Consider the following 18,941-nt stretch of genomic DNA (forward strand, 5'->3'; position numbering starts at 1 on the left):
AAAGCTCCTTTCATCACCTTCTCTCATGGCTGCACACAAAAGCTCTACCCCTACTTAGACTGTCCCAAAAATACACCCCAAACATCCCTTGCAGAGACCTTTGCCTCTGGATGAGGGCCAATTTCAGCCAAGCAGTGAGGTGGACATACTGACCTTTTCTCCCCAAGGACAATCTCATCCATCCTTGAAAGGAGACCTGAGGAGCAGTGTGCAGTCTCATGCCCCATCACGCTTCTCAAGTGGTAAACAGGGAGCACAGAGAGGCTGTGGGATCTCCACTGACACCAAACATGTCACTGAGCTGCCAACACAATGGGAGCTGGGAGAGCTGCTGGCCTAGGATCGGATGTCAAGGAGAAGTGGCAGGAGGTGAGAAGTGCCAGGAATGCTGCTTCCCAGCTGGCTCTGGAAACAGTTCATGCCTGTGTCCATCTGCACTCAGATCAAAGCCTCCCTGAATTATTCAGGTGCTCTTTGAAAATTCTCATCATGCAGAAAGTGAAGGCAGCTTGGCTTTACCTGCTGGAAAACAAGCACTCATTGTAAGCTCCAGGGCCAAACCAAGGTTCCTCTGCTCACACAATGACAGCAGCTCCTCCCACCTTCATGGCAGAATTCTGTCCTCCTGTTACACCAGGTTCTTACATACATGTCTCAAATGTGTGGGCCCTCAGTCCTTGCAGGCTTCAGTAGGTACTTTGCATCTAATACAGCCCAGACTTGCAGTCCTGATCCTGCCTCCTCCAGTGTGTTGGGCACACTGATACATGCGCTTAAGAACAACCATGGGCAAATGCACCTGGATGGGGTTGAGTGCTTCCAGCTGTATCAGTGAGAACATTCAGTTCAGCCTATTAAAAAAAAAAAAAAGACAACAAAAACTTGAGATTTCCAAGTGATCTTTTGTGCTGTGATGCTACAAATACTGTTAAAGTAATTAGGTCCCAGCCCTGACCCCCACACTCTGAAAGCTGCTGTATGCAGTAGCTTAAAATAGGAAAAATGGCCTGAGAAGGAGGAGATGGGGTCAGAGCTCTCTGCTGTCCTTTAAGCTACCAACAACAACTTCTTCTGGGGAGTGAGTCCAGAACTCCTTGCATTAGAAGAGCTGTTTTGGTGTCTTGGGCAGATGCATCTGTTTTACAAGAAGAGAATATGAAGACTATATACAGTCTTCATATTGCTTTATGTGTATTAAGCCCTCTGCATATCCAAGGCTGGGATGACTCTGGCATTATAAACTATTCTGTCTTTGTAACATTTTAATTGTGTATTTTCTTTTAAATGTCAGCAGCAGGAGAAAAAATATTACCCTAAAAAATAACTTTCACTTTAGAATGTAATTATACTAGCCATGCAACTGAAAGGTGAAAGGGTTAAAAGTAAGACGAAAACACAAAGTCATCCCTGTCATTTTTTGCTTTTGGACTTTTCAGGCTGTTGTCTGACTTGCTGAACACTTGCAGATAGCAAGCCCCATTATTAGAAAGCTCATCAGCCAAATACCACTTTTCATCCTCTGCTGTTGACTAAGTTAACAGCCTACAAAGTCACGCTGCTCTTACAAGAAAAGGTATCAGCAATAGTAGTGCTCATGATAGTCCATATTGATCTCCTAGAACCACAGGATTCTTTTCCCTGACTGTCAGTATTAGTTATACTGCAAAGTCTGTGTCCTTGATATGCATAAGTGGATGATGATTGTTTGTACCCTCTGAAACCCCCAGACTCCTCCTCATAAATCACTATCAGCTGCGTCCCAGTGTAATTCCCCAGTAAACAGTGAAGTGGTTTGACATTTTCACACTAGGAACTAATGACCTGTTGTGTTTTAGCTTCAGCAGGTAAGTTGTCACATACTACCACAAGATACTTTAAGGACAAATGTGTGCTTCAGAGAGGAAGTGACTATGCCAAACAATGTTCACAGCAAAGCTGCAGCGCAGGGACACACTAACTGAAGTTTTTAACCAGCAGAGAGAGTTTCTTGAGGCCGAAGTCTCAAGCAAGCTTAAAACATCAAAATACGTGGTGCTCCTGTAATGGGGATGTCTCTTGGAATAAGCAAATGGAAGTCCAAAATATCTTTTCATACATGGAATGAAACTGTTATTGCCTGTCTTTCTAGGCAACGAAGGCAATCAGAATCTCCATAAGAAAGTCTGTCCAAGACAAAAGTAAATTTTCTGACCTGACTGTTATCAGGTCCTCCACTCTCAAGACTATTTCCTATCTGATTTCTTCTGTCATGCCTGCTCTGTGAAAGGGTAATTTATTCCTGGTACCAAGTAGGATTATTTGAAAATATTTATTTTTCTTCTGTTTTTGCTATTTGTAGTGTCACTACAATATCTCAGTGACATCAGCAATACTGGTGGTTTCAAGAAATTAATGATTCCTGATACAAAGAAGCTATAATCTACTGAAAATTAGTCAGATTCTCCTTTCTGAATATTATCTGCAACCTGAGAGAATTAGTTTGTAATATGATCCCTTTTCTGAATATCTGAAATATGAGGTTTTTGAAGGCCAACAAATGACAATGGTATATTGAAGTTTCACTTTTAAAATTCATTGTTTTCCCCATCACAATTTAAATTCAGCATAGGGAAGAAAAGAATGGAACTTTCAGCAATCCCTGAGGTCATTGAGTTAGGCTTTTTCCCATTGGAAAATGACCAGGCTTTTTTTGACTAAAACTGTATTGTGATGATTACAAAAAGTGAAGGGAGTGGTTACTGTTTCTGCATGCATGCTAATAAGCAGCTACCTAAGAGTCAGTGGTAAATATTACTGCAGACTGTACATCCTGCAGATTAGCTAAAATCATCTTTGCCTACATAAATTACTCATTAGACAAAATAAAGGATTCTCTTCGTTTTCTTACATGGAATTAAGGAACAGAAAACATTTTTTCATCTAAATTCCTCTATAAAATGTTGGTTATTAGTAACAGACGGATGCTAAATAGCACTCTTAAAGCCTGATTGAGAAACACTACCATGGTTGATTGTGGAAGGGATTTGTATGGATCCCATGTGACTTCAGTAGTCCTTTGTCAAATGAGTTTCCTGATCAGACTGTACCTTCCACCACACACTAACGTTTACCTATTACTGAGTGATTACTGAGAGAGTGGAGCTATAAATAAAGATAAATATGTAGATACAGATTGCCATTAGATCAGATGTTTGTTTCCTGTCTCTTGTTGTTCAAGATATGATCTTTAGAGATAGTGTTGTCTCAAGGACAGGATAGATCTCTCTCCCTGGCTTGTACAGAACAACTCTATCTTGAGGAAATTAACACAGTTATTCCAATTTGTCACCTAGCCTGAGATACTGTAAGGTGGATGTGGAATTGTAATCTTCCAAGTTTGCCTTTTGGATAGGGATGGGTACAAGGAAACAGCCTAGTATAGCACTCCAATGTGTCCTCCAAGCCTTAGAAAGATCTAACTGTAGCTCCAACTCAGGAGAGTATGGTTTTGTAGTTTGTGGTATTAAACTAAATCTAATATGCCATCTGATGTGCTGGAGGTCTCTGTGTGTCTAAACTGCTAGGTGTGTTCTCCCCTCTGATAGGCAGGGAAAGCATTTCTGGCCTCTTTAAACAGAGCCGTGGTGGGGTTGGGAGAGGTAAAGGCAACAGATTTTTGCCAAGATACAACTGCGGTAGTTCACCAACTCAGACTTCTGCTGGTTTTGCTTTTCCTTATTGCGCTGATAAGAATGAAGAGACAGGTGTTTATTTGGAGAGATGTCTGCAGAAGAAAAGCACTTAAGTCTTGCTCTTGAATATTCCCAAAGGTTAGGAAAATCCAGACCAGGAATCCAAAACTTTGAAGTATAGCTCTGTTTCTTCAGGCATCAGATGAAATAATGCTGCAGAACAGTCTGACTTGGAAGGGACTCACAATGATCATGGAGTCCAGCTCCTGAGTGAGTGGCCCATATAGAGACTGAAGCCACAACCTTGGCATTATTAGCACCTTGCTGAGCTAATCTCAGGGTCAGCTGGAAGGGTCCAACAGTGCAGTTCCTCACTGGACATCAAGTGTGAAGGAATAGTTGTTTCTTTTTCAGTGAAGGTACTTGAAGAGCAGAGCTGCTAGTGAGAGGTCTAAAATCTGCAATGCTAGTGCACTATCACCACTCCCAGGATTTCTTCATGTTTTTAAGCTGTCTAATGGAGGATGACAATTTGGTTCTGCTGGCCCAATTGAAAAATGCATGTTCTGTTAGATTAAACTAGAATGCATCCTGTTGTTTTATAAGCAAGCAAGAAAATGTTAAAGAGCAGCACATGCATCATCTGTAAATTTATATCACGTGGTAGAGACATATGTCTCTTACTTAAAGGTGGAGATAGATTTCAGGGTTTGGCTTGATGATTTGTGAGAGAATTGGTATTTTCAAACCCTAAAATCACAGCAGGGTGAAGAGCAAAATGGGGTGGTGGAGCACTGAGGCGGTCTGTATTGGGAGGTTGTGTAGCCTTTGTTGTTGCTCTTAAAAACAGGCCAGACAAAAAGGTTTAGTACTTTAATGGTGGTTGATCCTGCCTTGGCAAAGGCATAGTCTTATCAATCTCCTAAGGTCAACTTCAGCCTTATTTTCTGTAATTCTGTGCAAGGATAGAATTGTTGCTGTTGTTATTATTCTTTCTGTTACTGCCATCTGAGGAGCACTTCTCAGAAATCAGGCATTGCCTGGTGGTGTAGTTTTGTGTGAGAGAAGGATGGTCTTGCCCTCAGAGAGCTTTCAAATATGAGCCAAGAAGCAATGGCTAGTACAGCTGGGGGAATAGAGTAAGGAGCAATGAGACTCTATTGATCAGCAGGATAGGCAGTGCTCATAATACATCAGCAGCCTAACTGCTGTCAGATTTTTGCAGGCATCATGGCTAAGGAGAGTTTGAAGGAGGATAATGAGGAAGCTTTGCAAATGAAATCTCCAGGCTCCCACCATCCCTGCTCTAGAGGTGGGCAGCAGTGGGATAATGGTTTGCCTTCTACTTCTGAATGTTCGTCTCCCCACCTGCCACTGCCCGCTCTCACTGAGGGCACAAGTGGTCCTCTTCCAAACTTGCTTCTACCCTGTATTGTAGCAGGATGGCAGGAGACAGAGCCAGAAAAAGGCCTGGCCCTCTATCTCACATGCTGTGGGATCTCTCCCAGTGACAAGAAGTAAAGTTGATGAGTCTGTATCGAGACAGTGAAGTGACCCCCGTGCTGCTCCACATAATTAATAAATAAAGCACTGGGGGAGTTTTTGCCATGCCGGCTGCTATGACAGGGCTGTCTACAGTGCACTTAAGCATTAAATGACCAATTTCTGTCAGACTAACTTCCCAAGCCTCTCTCTCTCTCTCTCTCACACACACACACAAAGCTAGCTTCCTCGCTCCCTGCACTTGGAGTTTTTCAGCAACTGATGGCTCCTGGTTCATTTCTGTGGAATTAATTGGTCCCTGAATGAATTCTGTTGACAGGGCAATTTATCATGTGTTTGGGTTGACAGTGTTGGATACCGGTAAAGGGGGGGAGTGGTGTGTGAGTAGGATGAGGGGAGATGGACAGGATGGGGGTGGGTGGGAGGATGAAGAAGAGGAGGAGTAGAAGAAAGAAGAGGTGGAGGAGGAGATTGCTTAAAAAATAAAATGAAAGACAAAAAAATTCTATTCCTTTTTGGCACTCTTCATTACAACTCAGTGCAATGGATAATGCACAAGAAGGATTGGGAGAGGAAGGGAGTGGCACATCTCTTGTAGTGGGAGTCACAATGCTGCTTTTCCACAAATAGCACCATGGCTTGGGAGGAAAAAAAGAAAAAAAAACCCCAACAATAAAAGCTTATAGTTTTTCTGAGGTGTCTTTGGGGCTCAGCCAGAAGCCTCCACCTGTAATGCTTACATCTCTATTTCTCCCTCATAACAAAGTGAGTGGGAAGTTAGGGACACATCTGGTTAACCCTCAAAACCCTGATAGGTGCCCAAATACTGTTTCAGTACTGAGTGATGTCTAGCACCTCGTGATGCATTGGTGTCTGTCATTGTCAGAAATATCCAAGAAGGAATCACATCTTGCAAAACAAATTCTGTGATTTGGGTTCCTAATTTTCTCTCTGTGTGGGTCAGAAAAGGGTGCCTGGTTCTATATATGCCACTGATGATCCCAGGTTACATCATTTCACATTGTCCAAGACTGAGACAATGCAGCGCTTCCTAATACAATTAAAATTACATGATCGTTATATTTTCATTAAAATGTCATTACTCTGGCATAGGGATACAGTTTCTAGTCACAGCAATGTAGATGATCATTTTAGTGCTTTTGACTTCACAACTTCTGAATGCAGAAGAGTGAGTATGCATGCACATGCATGTGCTACAGCATGGATAATGTTAAAACCAGCCAAAGATAGAAAGAAATTCAATTTGGCTGCAACAAAAGTATTTGCATAAACATTACATGGATTTTTAAATTATGTATGTTCTAGGAATCTTTGAGCATCCTAAAGAAATGTACTACAGACTTGATCAGGGGAAGATAGGTCTGTGAGATGTTGGTTGTATGCAGGGGTAGAGGACCAGCTTCATTTATCTTCATCTTCACCTCAGTCTCCTCCCATGGACTTCTCTTCACTGCAAGTGGGATGTATCAAAATACTCAATGCTGAGATCAGTGGAAGACCCACCAGTAGCTTTCCTGCTCATCTCATTGCAAGCAACTTTAAGTTGGAGCTCAGCATTTTTGGAACTGCCGTCCAGAGCCCTCAGCTGAAGGCTGCTGGGGCCTGTCTTGGTGTTGGAGTGCTGTGGCTCAGTTTACCAGCATTCAGCCATCATCTTTGTCTTGGGACTCTAGGTTTCATCAGTCCAGCTGTCAAAATGAATGCCCATATCATAAACAGCCTGGAGACAGAACTGAATTTGAGTAGCAAGGCCCAAACCAGGGGTGGTAAAACACAACAATGTGTGGTAGATGGTCTCTCTCTTATCTTGTTCAGTCATATTAAAAGCAAACACAAATGTAATTTTCATCTGGTAAAAACTGTGCAACTGAGCTTTGAGGAGACCAAATGCTTGTTTATGGTTGTCTTTACATTGTTGTTTTTATGCTGGGTTGGGTCAAGCCTCTGACCTGCATCCTGCTGGACAACATCCTGCCAGAGCATCAGAATTTCTAGGCTGCTAAAACAAAGTAGGTTGGGTGAGGAGATGTAGGAAGCCAGCAGCTATCATAGTAAAACTGCAAAGGATTTGAGACAGTCTTTTTGTAGAGCCCCCAAATTTTCTGCCAGTTAGAAAGACCTATAAAGTTACTGTGCTAAGAGCAAGTGTACAGGAAAGAATGTAGGAGTTGTCTCTTTTATTTAAAAGAGTGACTCCACACAAAGACATAATGTCTAAATTTAGGTTATTTATAAAAATATTTTTTTCTCCTTAAAAGTAAGATTAGTAGTATTACAGTTTATAAATATGAACAAAAATGAAGGACATATAGTTTGGTAGCAAAGAACTCTGCAATGTAGTTTGATCACAGTTTGGTATCTGAGAAGCTCCAGCACCTATAAGTTGATATCAGGTAAATTCAACCAGAAAAAATGTGCATATTTCCAACAGTGCAGGTAATCAGCTGTCAAAATATTACAGTTAGGGTTCACTGTATTTTCCAGCACTTGAACCTTTACAGTTGATAGCAAATGTTCCTCAGAAACAGATCCTCCTACTTCAACTCCAGTTATTGGACCCACGGCAGGAATTAATTCAGAGCAGCCCTATGGGTATCTCATATCAGAGGCCAGACAAGATGATCACAGTGCAATAGGAGTCTCCTCTGGGGTAGCTGTGGCAATGAACTTGAAAACAGCTATCTTAAAAGTCAATGCCTGATTCCAGTTTCACTTGCTCACTGTTTACATGAATGTTACTCTCTTGACTTCAGAGGGCTGACTGACAGTGGTGCATACAGAAGGCAAATCAGCTTCTGAGAAAAATGGTTATGATCAAGCTGTCCTGAGCCAGTGAGGTGAACATGACATAGGACACATTAAAGAAGTAAACAGGCATATGTTCTCCTATAACACTGAATCTTTGAGACAGGAACACAATTTTATTTAAAAATTATGCCTAAAAACTGAAGAGAGAGAGAAAAACCTGCAAAAATTACAAATCTTCTTGCATTGTGAAATACAGATGAAAAAACTCCTGTTGCTGAAGAGACAGTTCCTTCAAAACTAAACTCTGCATAAAATAGTGGAGATAAAATGAACCAAAATAAGCTTCATGAGGGTTGCATTTAGAACTAACCAGGACATAATAGGTAGATAAAGCAGCAAGACAAATTACTTTAAATTATTCAATATGCAGCTCCTGCAGCAGGGCCCACAATTAGAAATACAAGCCAAAGTTGCAGGCTGTTTCCTCCCTTTTAATGGTATTTGTGTATTTAGAAGTATAGAATTTGTAAGAAAGGCTCATGTTTTGCCTGGTAGACTATCTCTAGCAGTAGTTTCAACAGATTCTTTACAGGAAGGTAGCATTGTGCAATAGGCAGACAGAGGAATCTCCTCCACCTTGTTGTGAGCTCAGATAATTTGCAGAATACTTGTTGAGTGCTTGTAACTCTGGAATTTTTTTGTTTATAAAACTGTCTAGAATTTTCTGGAATCTTGGTAACTTCCTGTGGTTACAAATTCAGTTGGTCAAAATACAAACTGGTGGGGAAAAATTTTAATCAGCTTTTAATTTGCTACTTTGTAATTTAATCAATTGCCATCTTTTTCTTGTGCTCTTGTGACCTGCAGAGTCTGGTTCTGCTAAGGAAGCTTGTGGCTTATCTTCTGAGGAGTGTTTAGGAACCATTTTAATGAATTCCAATTAAGAGTCTTTCTGACACCGGGGGATGCAGAGGTCAAAGAATGTCCTGAGCAGCACAGTAACAGACCATGTGGAGCACAGATAAAGGTAAGAAAATGTCACAATTAAAAATTTGAACAGAAAATTCCTGAAGACATGAAAAGCATTTGAATTTGGAAAGATTTTTGAGTGAATTGTGTAGCTAAGATTTCTGCCTGGAGCCCTGAAGAACTATGTAAAGATTCTTGTATACTTGGTGGAGGAAGTAATAACAATGTTATGCCTCATTTATGTAGTGACTAATCTGGAATGGAGGCTTACAGAAAGTTGTAGATGGTCTAATCAGAAACAAGAGGTTTTTATTCATGTGTGACTTGTAAGGGAGAATTATTGTGGTTGCTTGAAGATAAGAGATCCCTGAGTGCCTTCTGGTGTGCTTGTGATTCAGGCAGGAGATGGCAGTGGTCTGCATAACAATTTGTCTTTAAGCAACTCTGTTTATGGCTAGTAAAATGAGATTTAGGGGACTACCCTCATGGCCAAGTGCATACTCAGTCAGGAGCAGAACTGACAAATTCTCACTGACATTTGTAGAGCCAACCTCTGTTTTTAGCACAGCACAGGTAACTTGTTGTACCAATATTGTAGTGTTAACTGAGCTTGATAGGAACTCTCCAATGAGTCTGAGTTAACCACTATATAGATTAACATCCTGCAGGTTTGAGAAAAGATACAGAAAGGACAAAAAAAGCAAAATCTCATTGTTCCAGTTGAGAACCATAATTGATTGTATATACAAGTTGGTTGCTATCAATCTCATGTATTTTCAAACACGAGTTGTGCCTGAATTCACAGCAGAAACTACTGTGAGTAGCAGTCTGCTGCTTTGGCAGCACAGAGAGTAGCATGAAGGAGTTCTTTAGCACTGTGTTTATTCAAGGGACATGAAGCCTTCCATGGGGGAGGTCTGGCCGGTGCTTTTGGTTTTAAACTCTTTCCCCTCCTTCTTCTAATGACCATTTTCTTCTCTCTTTGGCTTCTTCAGTCTGGGCTGTATCTTAGGTGGCTTGTTCAGCATTTAAATAAGAGGTTGACCAAAGCTCATTTTAAGGAAAAAATATAATACAATGGGAATAGATGGCAGAAACAATATGTTGTTATTATTTTGGCCCTGCTAACCAAAACTAGAATCCTGAATTTTTTTTTTTCAAGGTTGAACAGTTTAGAAGCAAGCCATATTAGACAGACTGCCCACTAGTTCTGCATGCCAAAGGAGAAACAGTGTCAGGAAAAATGTTTTCTGTCTTTGCTAAGCAAACCAGATGATCAGTGGCTTACATACTTACCGTGCTTTGAAATAGGGTTAATGGGACAAAGTGAGAGGACCTGCAATCACAACACTTATGTCTGAAGAAAAGGAGCATAAGGAATTTCTTGCATCTGTGTGTTTGTTGTCAGTATGTATCTCCTGTGGTGGCAGCATGGGGTATTTCAAAATTAGTGTCTGTTTTGGCAAATTAAGAACTCTTCTGGAGCATAAACCAGGCCCATTAGTTTAAGCTTTCAGCTGCCTTCTGGGGCTTTTGGTTGGCCATTTAACGTGGGCTCTGATGCTCACTGTTAACATACACAGATAAGTATTGCACAAAAAACATGTTCTGTGCATAAGCAATCAAATAATCCAGGCTCAACTTTGCTGTGTTCTGAGTGGTTGTGCAAGGGAGGAGATACACCAAAGCTTTGATTTTCCTGAATTAAAACCTTTGTAGTTCAGAGATGACAGAAAAAACCAACAAAACTAGTACCCTTGCCAATGTATGACTTGCTTAGAAGGAAAGACTCCAAAAAGCCTTCCAGTCACCTTAGAATGGAACACAAAAAATGATGAGGCCCAGCCCTGAGATATGACCTTGGAAACATCTTCCTTTCCCTGCAGACTGTTCACCATGTGTCTCAAATATTCTGGTGCCTCCCTCTCTTCTGAGAGAATGGATGATGTCTGTGCCCAGCCTCAGCTTGGGAACGCAAACAGGTCACACAGCAAATAAAAATGTTATTTCTTTTTTTTAGTTTTGTTGTGTTATCCAAGCAAAATACAAATGAAAGTGTAAAACACATGACTAAACAAACAATAATGAGTCAAAATGGGCAATGCATACTCAAAGACAAAACTAGAAAGGCACTTTTGACAATATCAGAGATATTGATAAAGACTGACAACTCTCCATAGTCAAGACTGTTCTGAGTTACTTGTAGTTTTGTTTCCACTCTCTCTCCCCTCTTTTGGTGGAAACTTTACATCTGGCACTATGACCCAGAGCAGGATTTTCCAGGAAGACAGTAATTTCAGAGAATTCACCTCCAAGGAGAAGATACATTCAACATCACCTGCATGTTTCACAACAATGATATTTTGTGGCCTTTTCTCCAAAAATATTTTGCTGTTGAAAGTTTATTTTGTGTGAGCTCTTTGAGGCTTCTGGAGGGGGTCAGGAGCCCACTATGGTACCTGCTGTACAAACACAAAGCAGCAGGAGAATTTCTGCTGCAGACAGTAATATCTAAATCTAGTGAGAGTGGTCAGCTGATACAGACAAAAGGGGAAGCATAATGAAATAGTTGGAGCACGGGGTATAATTTAAGTTTGTTTTGATTTATACTAAAACCTAAAAAAGTTGAATGGTGAATATGTAATCTAGTTAGTAGAAGAGCAGGGTGAGATTTTTCCTAATCAATCTAAGCCCCAGAATTTTCAAAGAAGAGCAAGTTAAGAATAAATGAATTGATTAAAGCTAAGGTCTGAGTAGATAGAGATGAAAATGATGGATGGGTTTTCCGGGATCTTTAACAAAAAAATTCAAAAAAGCTAAAACTCAGTGTATAATGTGCAACTGAGTGCCCAAACACTTTTCAAAGTCTTGTAGTAAAAAAACTGATCTGTACATATTTATGTACCTAGCTCACCTTTGAACCCTTTAGAAGAGCTGGTCACAACTGCAGAGGCTGAGCCTCTGGAATATTTTGACAAAGGAGAAACAAAATAACAAAAGATTATGCAGTTCAGAATACTGGCCAGTATCTTACAGTTGTTGGGCAGTGAACCTACAAAGCAGAGACCTGGGATGGGAATAAATCATGGCAGGAATTCCACTCCTGCGTGCAGCCACAACAAGAAAACATGCTCATGAACAGGGAAAGTGCTGGGCTCTTGGTGATTCTGGGAAACCTGTGGTGCTTGGTTAGATCCTTGAGTATGAGTTACATTTTAGAGAGCTGCTTTTGGGAAACTTGGCTGAGTGTCTCCTAAAACATTGAAATGAATTAAAAACTTTATGGACATTCTTTGGCCTATTGTGCTCTCTGTTAGCACTGTATGTCCACAAAGCAGCCTTATAAAGTTTCTCTTTTGTCACAGTGTTTTCCAGTTCATTTCCTTAGACATTCTATGTATTACATGTATGTACTCCCCTGCCAGAAAATGATGCACCAGGTAGCAAACCTGTGTTGAAGATTCATTATCCTTTCTTTCATTTACTTTCTCAAGAGTCTGTAAAAAAAAAAAAAAACAAAAAACAAAAAACAAAAAAAAACCAAAAACCAAGCTAATTGATGATGGTTCCCTTTGCTTTTATCCATACCTGCATAAAGAGCAGGAGGATTCAGCTGGCAGAGCTGGTGAGATTTGTGTTGTTCCTTTCCTGTCAATGATCAGGTGAGCAGCGCTGGATGAGTCACTTTCTCTTTCGGTTTTGTCTAATGGTACTGGCTGGTCAGGACAGGAATGATGTTTTACTGTGTACAGTACATAAGGATCAGAGTCATTGTCTCAGGATTGGTAGGTGATATTAATATGGTTCATAGTCACAGTTTGCAATGTTCCTTTCCAAGACTGCAGCCTGTGGCTATCCTGCTTTGTGTGTTCACTCAGTAGCCTGTAACCTGCCTGCTAAAAGCAGTCTTTCAACAGCCTGTTCAAGCCCTCAGACGCAGAGGTACAGATTGTATTTTGACCTTGTATGTGTAGCCCAGTAGATGTGTCTATGAAAGCTAACTGGTATCACCTGTCAATATTTTACCAGATTCATCTCACATGAAAATCTGTACTGTGTATGTCCAGTTTGGCAAGACTCACACACTCAGTAAGTAAGGATAATGACATGAGCTTTAATGTCATAAAGAGCTTTTTTGCAGTTTGATTTTAAGCTTTTAGTCTTTTGTTTTTGAGCCTGTAATTGACACTGGATGGTAGAACCAAAAGAACCCACAACTATTTTAGGGAGGCTGAGATTTCAATCTTTTATTACATATCCTTCTTGGAGCAAAAGCACAAAACTTCGATGAGACTTGCATGGTAACTGTGAGAAATAGTCATGTACTGTACTCTGATTTTGAGAGGACAGTTTGGCTACTGCATTGCCAAGATAATTACAACGATGCCTGCAAACTGCAAATGACATATGCAGGCAGAGCTGTTCTGAGCAAAACAAAGCAGAAAGAAAAAATGTAGGTAACTGAGATGAGGTTTGTGATGGGGTGTATAAGAGTCAACATAAATCCACCATCAAGCAATGGCTCTGTGGAAGAAAAAGTTCCTTGATTGGTTTAATAGCAACCTCAATCAAGTATGCAAATGAGAACACTTTAAAAATAATTTAAAATCAGTTTTTGGAAAGCAAAATAAAAAATTTATGAAAAATTTAGCCCTCTTTTCTTGGGCAGACAGCAGAGTTCAGAATTTTCCTGTGAAAACTGGACAAGTTGAGATGTCCTATGAAGTTATGCTCTTTCTGGGGATTGTTCCCAGAGTATCATCAGCTCCTAAGTGCCAGCTCCTCTCAAGTCCTGTGGTGTGAGCTATTGATCTTTGCTGCCATTTTATTCCCTCTTTTATGCCTTTAGATTAAATACTTCTTTTGAAATGCAAACAGTTTTCAAACCCCTTCTTTCCTAGCAGACAGGTAGAAATACTTTCTCTGCTTCTCCTCAGGGGGTTACCAGATAGGCACAGTGGCACAGCAGCTTTGGGAAGGGTTTGGAATATGTCCTGTCTCTCCTCTGTGGTATTTTGGCTTAGTTCCCAGAGCCCCATATAGCATGTCATATTTACTGCTCTTTCAACATCCTTTTAGCCACCAGAAAACCTGCCATTTAAGAAATCAAAGAGCTTGCTTAAGACGTGAAAAATGCATTTTCAGAACAAAAGGTGATGCCAGTTCCTTGCCTCCCACTAATGCTATGAGGAAGGAGCCAAGCTGCAGATTGTACTGAAAGTGAGAAGGGTGAACTCCCCCTTTCTCCTTTCCCATCCCAGCCCCAACCCAGCCCCCAATAAGGCTTCATCTCTCCGGGAATCGAGTCCCTCTGAGCATGGTGCTGAGCCAGAGGAGTGACAGGTGCCTCCTGATATGCCTAAATGAGAAGAACCAATCAGAGGAGCCTGCCCAGCTTTTGTTGTCATCTGGCTTTGCTCACGAAAGATGAGTTTGATTGACAGATGCATCAAGGTTCACAGTTTATTGGTTTTTGCAAAAGAGCCAGATCTGCCAATTTAGACAGGGGAGTGACACAAAACTTTCCATCTAAATGGACTAATTTTACCACAGGGAATTCCCAGGCAGAGCGCTCCAAGGCAGGCGCAGTCCTGTTTTATATTTTAACAAGGACTGAATGACAAATATAAACGACAGTTCTAGGCTGACGGAACATCAGCATTTGACACTTCACAGGGGAGCGGTGAAATAAACAATAGGCAGAGAAATTGAATTAGAATCAGATGAGAGTCAGCTAGAGAAGCAGAGGAGGGCCTGATTCTCTACCAAATCATTTTTAAAAGAGCAAACTGAATACTAAGTAGCTATAACATGCTCACATCCTGGTTGATTAGCAAATTTAACTTGCTAGTATATTATACTTGCTTGATGTTAATGGCTTGCTGGACAAAGGTGGATGAGGGTGTGGACAAGGATTTTCTGATCACGACTGTGCAAACCTCTTCTGCTAATCTTACCCTATTACTAATAGACTCTACCAAGTTAGAGAGCAGAAAGTATGACAAGTTGATTTAATTTCTCTCCCATTCCCTCTGGCATATTGCCTGCAGAGTTCTGTCCAGTCTTCCTGTATTCTGGCCCTTACTAAGTTTTGGGTATCCTGCTTTGTAGCTTTGGCTCACTTCTTTTACTACTCTTTTTTTTCTCTGAGACTTTTCAAGTTCAAACAGGCAATTCATGACATTTTAAGGAGAATGATTCTGTGCAGAGTCTGTCTGGAACTTTCTAACTGTGGACTGTATCGGCTTGAGAAAAAAGGTTGCCTCAGCTGGTAGCATTAGCAAGCTATTATCCTATTTTTACTCAGTTTTGACAGTGGGATAGGATATATAAACTTTCCTGATGGGTTAGACAGCCAACTGTTAGCTAGATGTTGCTCCTTAAAATTTGGGTTCCTGGAATTATATCATGTTCTGAGATTTGAAGCATATCTAGAGAAATTATTTTCAATCTTTTTCAATTAGCAAACATTAATAACAAAAAGCAAGCAGTACAAGAATAGCTGCCTGTACAGTCCATCTATGACCATAAGCTCACCTTTCCCAGTTACATTAAAAGCATTTTCCTTAAAAATAAACTAGTGATGTTAAAAGTGTACACTAAAAACTACTGGTCTTGATGTTGGAGAAACCAGCATGAAAATAGGGGGCTTTGAATTGATTTGCTTGGTAATGATGGTTTGACTTTCATATATGAGTCTGTGAAGTATATATGTGGAAGCTGCCTGATTATCTAGGCAGTGTAACTAACCATTGCTGGTGTATTAATGAGATTCTAAATGCAGCTGTGTGGTTAAAACAGGATTCTCATGGATGCTGACATGGGGAAAAAAAAAAAGCTTCTTTCTTCTGTGCAGGGAGGTTCTCTACCTGTGTGAAGTTTCACCCTGTTCAGTGCATTTGAGTTTTCTGTGTAGGTTTTTTTTGTCTTTCTTTCATAGATATTCAACAGGATGTGTTTGAAATTAAGTCTCAGGTTAAAAGTCATTACAGAATTGTAGAATGTTTTGGGTTGGAAGGAACCTTAAATTTTTCCTCACTCCAGCTCCCCTGCAGTGGGCAAGGATGCCACCCTCTAGACCAGGTTGCTGAGAGCCCCATCCAGCCTGGCCTTGAACACTTCTAGGGATGGGGCATCCACAGCTTCTCTGGGCAACCTGTTCTAATGTATCACCACCCTCACAGTCAAGAATTACTCCCTAAAATCTAATCTAAATCTGTCTTTGAGTTTGAAAAAAAACCCCCAAACCCTTCAAAACAGTCCCCTATATCTTTTCTCCCAATGGTCAGAAGCCACAGAAGGCTGCATTTTCAGAGGGTCAGCATTTGCTTACAAATGGCAGAAGAAAGTTAGGGTGCCTGTAGTAAAGATGAATGTTGCCTCCTCCCTGAAACCTTCTGTCTCTTACTAAAGGGGACTGTGAAGAACAATGAAAACAGCAAGGATAGAGAAGGTCCTTTGAATGTGTGGAGAAACCAGTAGTACCTGAGCATGGAATGGGGGGTGCTGGATGCTCTCCCCAATGTGTATAAGAAACTTGTGGGGGGTTGTACCTGGGAGGGTAGGAGGAGAGAAGGAGGAAGAGAGTTTACAGAGAGTCCATGTATTCCTCATCACTATCAATATCAGGGGTCAACAGGCCTGGGGAAGAGCTGGCAAGGCACAGAGAGAGATCTTGAAGGAAGGGCATGGCAGGAGACAGGGCTTGCAAGAAGCAGCCAAGGTTGACAAGAGGGGTTCTCCTGTTACATGGATAAGAACCAGTGGAAAACAGTCCTTTCCAAGCTGCTATTATAGAATTAATCTCCAAGTAGAATTTTGAACCTGAAATTATCAAATAGGCTTTGGATGGCATCTTCCACCAAAATGTCACACAGGAGAAAACAGGAAAAAACCCAAACCTTTGACAAGCTTTGGTATCAGACCAGCCCTGTCAGCCTTGCCAGGAGTTACTGGGCCATTTCCAGGCTTGTGACATTTGAGCTGCTTCCAAAAGCACTGAGCCACAAGGTCTCTGTGATGCAATCAGATGCTTCCTTTTCACTGGAAGTTAGTTTCTGACTCTTACAGAGGAAGAGGCACCATTAATAATGTAGCTGTAGATGTCTTGAGAACACTGAAACTAGAAGTAAAATAAAAGTTCTTTTGTATTTATGTTATATATGTGTATATAAATATACATTTATACAAAATGGTGTTGTATGCAAGTTACATTATTTCTAATGTATCTTGTGATTTTTGCCTGTACTTGGATCATGAGGTGCTGACAATACAAACATTCTTTACTTCACTGCAGACAGTGCCTGAATTATGTAAGTTAGCTGCCCTGAGGATAGTTCTAGCTTTTTTCTAAAGCAGAGAAAAATTTATATACAGACAGTTTACAATCTTCATTAACTGCTACTTTTTAAATGAGTGGATCCTTCCCTTAATATTTTAAACCATTTTTCTTTGGACACAGACATCACTGTATAGATTTACTAGATTACAGTTTTCAGGATGATCTTTTTCCTAGTTCCTTTCCATTGATATCATGTTTGATGTTCTTCCATTTTTGCCACTCCCCAGGTTCTTACAGTTTTTCCGTACTGATTTTGTATCCAGTAAATTCATCTGTTACCTAAAAAAATACCTTGATATGTGTATTATCTGTTCCTGCCTACACTCATTAAAGAGTGTATTTAAAGAAGGTTGTCATCATCGCAGAATGTTCAAACTTTTCTTTATTTTTCTTGTCAGAGTAATCATAAAGAGGATTTCTGTACTTAGTGTTGTATAAACCCTCACAATATAATTTTCCTCATTAGGAGACAGGCTGTGGTGCTCTTTTAGTTTTATCACATAACATTTTCACACTGAGAACCCCCACTGATTATGCAGAATTATTAAAGGAACATAATACTAGTTTAAATGGTGGAAATAGCTCTTTCATGCAAGAATTTATTTTTGCAAGATATATAAGTTCTTGAAAGTTGCAAAAGTTTTGCTGCCAGTTATGGAGACTTACACAGGAATGTCAGGGTAAAGATCTCTGGGCTGTATTTTGTGATAAAAATGAGACAATCATGCTAGTTTCTAAATCATTCTTGTAAGATTATTTTACCAGGATGAATTTTGAAAATCCATTTTGCATTTGTCTGACACATCTATCTGGTAATTCCTAGCCTGTCTTTCACCTCTGACAGTGAATGTACATTAATAATTTCCTTTTATTCCAGTCAATTTAACATCTAGGATTCATCTATCAATTGACTTTTTGATTCTTACCACCAAAACTTTGGTAAAGAAAGATAATTCTGATGCATAAAAAGTGTCGGAATTGGGGAATCCAGTTTTAATCCAATTTTGAGTGCAAGCCTATCCCTACATAACATCCCAGGCCTGTCTCTCTCACAGGCAGTAAACCCTGGGAACCTGAGACCTCCAACTTCAGGAGAGTTGCCAGGCAGCTTTGCTGCAGTATTGTGAAAACTGAATTGCTTTTACAGTCTGTTTGGATTTCAATAAATTGACTTTCACTTACAGAAAATGTCCTGTTGGGGGATTTTCAGCCTATGCTATTAATACTGCAAGGGAAAAATAGAAAATAGACAAAAGGCAATGCTTTAACTCTCTGATGAGCAAAAGTATTTGATTTCATGACAGCACTTATGTGCAGGCTTTCCTTAAGATGCACATGCACTGGCAGAAAATGGGGCCCACCAGCTTTCATGAGGAGTTGTGAAGATGTTTTATAATGACTAAAAATTGTAGGAGCAAAATTGGTTTGGCCTAGCCTGACTTCTTGCTACATTTTTAGTCCACCTCTGTGACCTTAAACTGTATAGGACTTCCTGGAGAACTAATGCTTAACTGAGGAGAAATTGACTGAATACCTCAGTATGTGGTATGTTTATAGCATACCTGAATATAATGCCCAGCTGTTTGTTAGGTGGATGATGAATACCTTGGAGAATGGGTAATTTATGACTTTACATTGGGTTTTGTTCCCCAGTTCACCGAGACAGAGTCTCCCAGTTGAGGCTATGA

General features: G+C 40.4%; 3 long non-coding RNA genes across 10 annotated transcripts in view; 2 read left to right on the forward strand and 1 right to left on the reverse strand.

Annotated features, from left to right (window-relative positions):
* The window catches only part of LOC135306523 (uncharacterized), a 47,963-nt gene extending 47,195 nt beyond the window's left edge, over window positions 1-768 (forward strand). The window contains exon 3 of the long non-coding RNA XR_010367328.1: window positions 168-768. This is a non-coding gene — a long non-coding RNA (uncharacterized LOC135306523). The remainder of the gene's footprint in view (window positions 1-167) is intronic.
* The window catches only part of LOC135306517 (uncharacterized), a 207,583-nt gene that overhangs the window by 82,791 nt on the left and 105,851 nt on the right, over window positions 1-18,941 (forward strand). For all 8 annotated transcript variants that reach the window (XR_010367321.1, XR_010367322.1, XR_010367318.1 and 5 more), the window contains exon 2: window positions 8,811-8,970. This is a non-coding gene — a long non-coding RNA (uncharacterized LOC135306517). The remainder of the gene's footprint in view (window positions 1-8,810; window positions 8,971-18,941) is intronic.
* LOC135306524 (uncharacterized) lies at window positions 13,145-16,860 on the reverse strand. Its single transcript, XR_010367329.1, has 2 exons — window positions 16,814-16,860; window positions 13,145-13,436 (listed from the first exon to the last, which is right to left on the reverse strand). It is a non-coding gene; the product is annotated as an uncharacterized LOC135306524 (long non-coding RNA).

This window comes from Passer domesticus, chromosome 8 (assembly GCF_036417665.1).
Source record: "Passer domesticus isolate bPasDom1 chromosome 8, bPasDom1.hap1, whole genome shotgun sequence".
Taxonomy (NCBI): Eukaryota; Metazoa; Chordata; class Aves; order Passeriformes; family Passeridae; genus Passer; species Passer domesticus.